Genomic DNA, 7,292 nt, shown 5'->3' on the forward strand with positions numbered 1-7,292 from the left:
GTTCGTGTGATATTTTCCTTTAAATAGAAAAAAAGGTGGAAGCACTAATATTGTCACGAAGTAGTGACGGTGAGGAAGGCAGCAAAACTGTGATTAAGGAAAAGTAGCGTTTTATTGGGTGAACTTGTTCCCTGAAAAGCAGGCTATACTCAAAGAACAACGATAGCGGCGAGAACACCCGGCGATCATCCAAAATCTGATCAGCGGGTCAAGCGCGTTGGCTTTTACACATCAGTCGTCGAATGTTCCAGAGTAATTGCTGGGACCTGCTTGTCTTCCACAAAGTTCTACACTATTCGCGTGACGGCTACATGTAATCAGATTATACAAGCTTCGGTGACAGACAGTGGATGGAACTATCAATAACATTCCAGAAACTTGCGACACATGCTGGTGCGTCCAGCGCTGAGTGATAACATTTGTTAGGGGGTGACAAGCAGTCACCCGGAAACGATAAACAAGTACACGTGTCAATAGGTCCCTCTTAAAAAGCATCGAACCGATGCTGCCAACAAACGAAAGCAACAAAAAAACCACATGTAGCAAAGAAAAAAAAAATAACGAAGTTTGTCGGCATGCGTAAAGGGGCTTAAGAGCCACCGCGTGAACCACTTCACAACGTGCGCGTCGCCGCTGTAAATGCAAAATTCCGTCTTGCACGACCTCATAGTTCAGTGCACCAATACGTCGCGTGATCTTGTGGGGAAAGAAACAGCGTCGCAATAGTTTCTCACTGAGTCCTCGACTGGGTATCGGGTAGCGAACCCTAACTCGGTCGCCTGGCCGGTACTCGACGTAGCGTCGTCGGAGGTTGTAGTGTGTTGGTACGCTGCTGGTTCTTGATCCGTAGGCGCGCGAGCGGTCAGGCTTCTTCGGCACGCTGGAGATAGGTAGCGACGTCAAGATTCTCTTCATCGGTGACGTGCGGCAGCATGGCATCGAGTGCCGTCATCGGGTTCGTGCCGTGAACCAACTTGAACAGCATGATCTGTGTTGTTTCTTGCGCCGCCCTGTTGTAAGCAAAAGTTACGTACGGCAGGACCACGTCCCACGTCTCGTGCTCGACGTCGACGTATATTGCTAGCATCTCGGCGAGGGTTTTGTTCAGGCGCTCCGTGAGACCATTCGTATGCTGGCGCTAGACAGTTGTCCTCCTGTGGCTTGTCTGGCTGTATTGCAGGATGGCTTGGACGACCTCGGCTGTAAAGGCCGTTCCTCTGTCGCTGATGAGGACTTCTCGGGCACTGTGTCATAGCAGGATGTTCTCGACGAAACGTTTCGCCTCTTCCGCATCGCTGTCTTTCGGTAGAGCTTTAGTTTCACCGAAGCGGATGAGATAGTCCATCGCCATGACGATCCACTTATTTCCAAATGTTTAAGTCAGAAACGGTCCCAACAGATCCATACCGATCTGCTAAAATAGTGGGCAAGAAGGTTCCCTCGGGTGTAGTAATCCTGCCGGCCTTGTCAGTGGTGTCATGCGTCACTGACATCACTGAGCACGTTCTGGTGGACGAGTTAGTCATACATTATTAACACGAAGGTGCCAAATAAAACAACGGATGAAGGAAAGTGACAGAGAAGAACCGTGTAGGCGCACCGTGTCGCCTTCCCTCATCCGTTGTTTTATTTGGCGCCTTCGTTGTAGTCACTGAAGGTCTCGGCATGTCTTGACGTAATGCGTGACGTCTGTGGTCAGACGCGGTTAGTAATACCTTTCCTGTATCCTCAACAGCGCCCGGAGAATCCGAGGCGCTCAGCAGTTGGATCGTCATGTAGGGCGTGCAGTATTTCTGGACGCAGAGCTGACGGAACAACAAGAAGGTAGTTGGCGTGGACTGGTGTGAAGTTCTGCTTTACGAGCAGGTTGTTTTGTAGCGTGAACGAAGAAAATCTGTGCTAAAATGCCCTAGGGACAATGTCGGTGTTCCCTTGCAAATACTCGACGAGGCCTTTTAGCTACGAGTCCGCTCGTTGCTGTTCATCGAAGTCTTCCGCGCTCATTATTCCAAGGAAGGCGTCGTCGTCCTCGTCGTCGTGCGGCGGGGGATCGATGGGGGCGTGAGATAGGCAGCCGGCGTCAGAATGTTTTCGTCCGGACTTGTAGATTACCCTGATGTCATATTCCTGCAGTCTGAGTCTCCACCGTGCCAGCTGCCATGAAGAGTCCTGTAACTTAGCTAGTCAACACAACGTGTGATGGTCGCTGACGACTTTCAATGGCCTTCCAAATAGGTAAGGGGAAATTTTGCTGTAGCTAGCAAAAGCTAGCGTAAGCTATCACCCGTTCAAGTCCGTTTTCCCCGTGCACTAGAACGGCAGCGACGCCTAGGCTACTGGTGTCGGCGTGGATTTCGGTATCGGCATCCTCGTCGAAGTGCGAAAGTACCGGAGGCGACTACATGCGCCCTTTGAGTTCGTGAAATGCGTCGGCCTACGGCGTTTCTCACTTGAACTCGACATCACATTTGGTTAGATGTGTTAGCGGCTCCGCGATGCCTAAAAAGTCCTTAACAAAGCGCCTATATAGGCACACTTTACAAGGAATCTGCGCACTGCCTTCTTGTCCATTGGCTGCAGGAACTTTGCGACGACAGCTGTCTTCTGTGGTTTGGGCCGGACTCCAGATTTGCTGATGAGGTGGCCTAGGAACAGAAGGGGACCGTAAGCGAAGAGGCACTTTTCCGGCTTCAGAGTGAGCCCTGATGACTTGATGGCTTCTAACACTGTCGCAAGCACCCTAAAGTGATAGTCAAAATTTCCGGTGAAGACGACGACGTCATCCAAGTAAACAAGGCACGTCTGCCACTTCAATCCTGCTAACAGCGTGTCCATGACGTGCTGAAACGTTGCAGGCGGCGAGCACAGTCCGAATGACATGACCTTGAACTCGTAGAGGCCGTCTGGCGTGATGAAGGAAATCTTTTCGCGATTTCCCTCGTCGACTTCTATTTGCCCGTAGCCACACATGAGGTCCATCGATGAGAAGTATTTAGCGTTCCAGAGCCGATCCAATGCGTAGTCTATCCTTGGAAGGGGATATACCTTTTTCTTCGTGATCTACTTCGGTCGACGATAATCGACGCAGAAACGTAGGGTTCCGTCCTTTTTCGTAACGAAGACTACAGGTTTTCGACGGCTGGATGATGTCGTCGCGCAACATTTCGTTGACTTGCTGCCTAATAGCATCACGTGTTTTTGCGTCGAAACTCGGTAAGGGCTCTGACGGAGTGGTCGAATGCTCTTTTCTGTTATGCCAGTTTTGCGACTGGTGTTTGGCGACTGGTGTTATCGTCGATGACGTGGAAAAACAGTCTTTGCATCGTCGGAGAACGCTTCTTAGCTGTTGCTGCTGACTGTCGAAGTCTGGTTCGGGATCTACGGTGATCGGGGTATTTGCGGCAGAATCCGAGAGGACAAACGCATTGATGTTTTCCAGAAATTCCTCGATGTATGTCATTGTCGTGCCGTTATCGGGGTGACTGAACTGCTGGCTGAAATTTGTCAGCAACACATTCATTTTTCCTCCGTGCAGTCGAGCGATCCCTCTTGCGACACAAATGTCACTCTCGAGCAGCAGCATTTGTTCACCCTCGAAGGCGCCTTCTACGTCGGCAGGTGTTTTGGTGCAGACAGAAATTACAATGCTGGAGCGGGGCTGCACGCTTACTTGATTTTTGAGCCCACTCAAGGTATTGTGACTACGAGAGATCTCTGACGGTGCCGCTTGGTCTTCGGATAGCGTTATCGACTTCAACATCAGGTCGATGATTGCACCGTGTTGGTTCAGAAAGTCCATGCCAAGAATTACGTATTGTGAGCACTGTTGAAGGATGATCAAGGTGGCAGGGTGTGTGCGGTCCCTAACGGCAATTCTGGCGATGCAGATTCCAGTGGCGAGCCTGCTGTTGAAATCTTGACACTTCAAAATGTAGCCAGGAGATTACCGCACGAATGTCGACTGTCATTAAGTACAGTATAAGGATTCCTTAGAATTGCATTTAGTATATTATTAGATACTTGTGGTTTGTTCCATGCGTATTACGAAGTAAAGAACATCCACGCTAATGAGTGGCGCTCGCGTCGTCTCCCATGCATGACGGCGCACATGCTGTCGCACGCGCGCGCCAGTATAGCACGAGTTTGAAAGTGCCCAGATTTTTATGATCTCCCTGTGATAGAAGATGTCATCGACAAGTTGGGCCGTAAATGGGTCCTTTTTTTTACCTTCGTGCCGGCGCCTCTGCAACACGGTACCGACGGTGAGCTCTCCGCCGACAGTCGGCAGATTGTCGGCGTAGCATACAGTGTTACAGAGGCGCCGACCGACACGAAGGAAAAAAACGCTGTTGCGGACAGTCGGCAGACCTAAATCGCTAGTGTGCGTAAGCATTTACCAACCGGCACTCTCCAGGAACGCTGCTTGTGGCAGGGAAGGTGATCTATCGTACAAGTCGGACTTGTCGCTTCCGCTGCCGTTTTCGTCCATCTAAGCATGCCGTTAGGGTGCTACTTCGTAAAGGTATAAACTCTGAGCACGCATGGAAGCTAAAATCCTTTGTTCCAGCTTGCTACGAAATCACAAGCGCACGCTTGGCTACAGCAACACGAAGCGCTGATCAGGTGTAAATGCGTCGTTTCGTTTTCGATGCGCTTGGTTTCGTTATACTAGTCAATACCAAAGCAGTTGGACAAGAAACCGCAAAAACACGTACCTATTATCGCGGAAATACTTCAACACTTTGGAAAACCTGAATCGCATGAACATCGACCTGATAAACAAAATAGTACATTCTCACACCTATGGCCGCACTTGTCGTCTGCCTCCCACTAGTGCCGGCCTATAATCGCTATCGCGCTCACCTATCACAGTTTTCAGCATGCTTGCAGTGAACGACTTCATCCGCACTGCAGATCGAAAAATTCTGATAAAAAGTTGGCTGGGGCTTAGCTAAGGTTAAGCCAGGATATCTCAAAGCGAAAAGGTTCGGTGTAGCTTATGGATTAGCCTATGGTTATGTTTTATGATTTAGCCTACGCCACTGGCCCAATATATATATATATATATATATATATATATATATATATATATATATATATATATATATATATATATATAGCTGCATGTTGCAGCTCAGCCTCCTCCTTAAGAGGAAGCTTTAGCTCGGTTGCTCCTATTTAAGTACATATAGAAGGGGAATTCGTTTTTCCCTGCAAACACTTCACCCCATTTGAGGAAGTGTATTGCATTTAAAAGAAAAGTTTAATTCTAGTGACTACTGGCTTCGAATTTTTCATTTAGGTGGTCAATTATTTATTAAAAATTGGCCAAAACTGAAAATTTTCAGGAAACGAAACTATCAAGTTTAAAACTCCGTGACTCAACAATGAAAACTGATATCCCAATTCTGTGAATCGCATCTAATAGCACATCTACAGCGGACCAAATAGATATGTTACACATGAATCTCAAAAAATTTAGTATTGCGGAAATACGGCTTTTGCAGAACCCTTGTACACAACGTAACCAATTCACGTAAGATACAAATTGAGACAGCAAACTTGTCCGCTTTGACTGTTATAATAAATGCCGTTTACAGAACCACAATATCTGTTCTTCATGCATAGCTATTATTTTGTAAACGTCGTGCTTCTATTTTTGCAAACTTTCGAATTTTCCAAAATATTTTAAACAAAATTCAGGCCCTAAATCGAAGTTCTGTTTCCAATAGACACTAGGATTTAACTTTCTCTCTCAAATACAACCACTTTCAATAAAAGCAATTAGCAGGATTATCTCAGAAAAGCGTTTCTGCATTTTACAAGTATTTGAATAGGCCGCGTCGGATTGGGCCCGAGCTAAAGCTTCCTCTTAAACAAATTATCGAGGGATCAAATACATGAATAATAACTGTATTGTCATTGCCAAAGATGCTGCAAACGAATTCTTGAAAGCTACGCACTGTAAATACAAGTAAAATATGTATTTTTTTATAAAATATTTTACTCGTATGTGCCAAAAATTGTGCCCAACATAACTGACGTCAATGCTTCCATGTTTTTGTCTATTTATTAAGTAAAGAAAATATCACACGAACTTTAGAACTATATCAGTTCGAAACCAGAAAAGCAGTGCATGCCGCTGTTATGAAAAATTAAAAGGCAATGAACTGAACAAGTTGAGGACAAATATGTTAATGAAACTTTGTCATTCAAGAACCGTGCTTACATTCTTGTATATATGCAATGGCCGGTGAAAAATCTCAATGACGCTGTCGTTTGTTCCAATGTATTACGCAGGAGTAGGTCTCCCTTGTCGTGTATCGTGAGTAATTGCACCGAAGTTATAGTCGCGACAGAGAGCACTTATAAAAAGCAGGAGTTCTGCAAGATATATGAGGGCAAGTCAAATGAATGAGCCAACAACGGGGTACTTTATATTAAAAGTAGTCTTCATGAGAATTTAGACATGTGTCCTATTGACTAACAAGTTGCGTGATTCCCGTCTTATAAAACTCCTTGAGTTGCTGCTTCAAAAAGTCTGTATCTGGTTCCCTTGAGCTGTTTTTTTCGGTTGCCCCAAAATGTAAAAGTCGCAAGGTGACAGGTCTGAGCTGTATGACGGATGTTGCAGCGTTTCCCACTTGAACTTTGCCAGTATTGTATTAACCACATAAGCGACGTGGGGACATGCATTGTCGTGGAACAAGATGACCCCATTCGTCAATTTTCCACGTTGTTCGTTCTTGATTGCGACACACTGCCGTTCTGTCGTTTCACAATATCGTAAACAATTGATAGCCTCTCAAGATTTAACAAATTCTATCAGTAATGGACCCTGTCGATCGAAAAAAAAAGTCAACAACACCTTTCCAGCGGAAATGATGGCCTTTACGTTCTTTGGGCGTGGTAAATTCGAATGTTTCCACTGTAAGCTTTGCCGTCGTGTTTCAGGCTCGTAGTAGTGGCACCAAGATTCGTCCCCGATCCCAGTTGCAAAGAAGAAGTCGTCATGCTCATTGTGATACCCGATCAGATGAGTCAAGGCAGCGCGAAACTTCTCCGTCTTCTCGCGATGGATAAAAACCTTCGGGATCCATTGCGCACCAAAGAGCCGAAGAACGAAAAAAAAATTGAAGAGGCTCAATGTGTCCTCGCGAATAAAAGCCAAAGTAGAAAAAATAAATGAGAACGTCGTTACTTTGACTGGCTTTAGTGTCTTGACATGGATGTTCTGGCGTAGGTAAAAAAAAAATTGATATTTTTTTATGTGACATGACGGCACAAATGAA

The sequence above is a fragment of the Dermacentor albipictus genome, chromosome 9, assembly GCF_038994185.2.
Source record: "Dermacentor albipictus isolate Rhodes 1998 colony chromosome 9, USDA_Dalb.pri_finalv2, whole genome shotgun sequence".
Lineage (NCBI taxonomy): Eukaryota > Metazoa > Arthropoda > Arachnida > Ixodida > Ixodidae > Dermacentor > Dermacentor albipictus.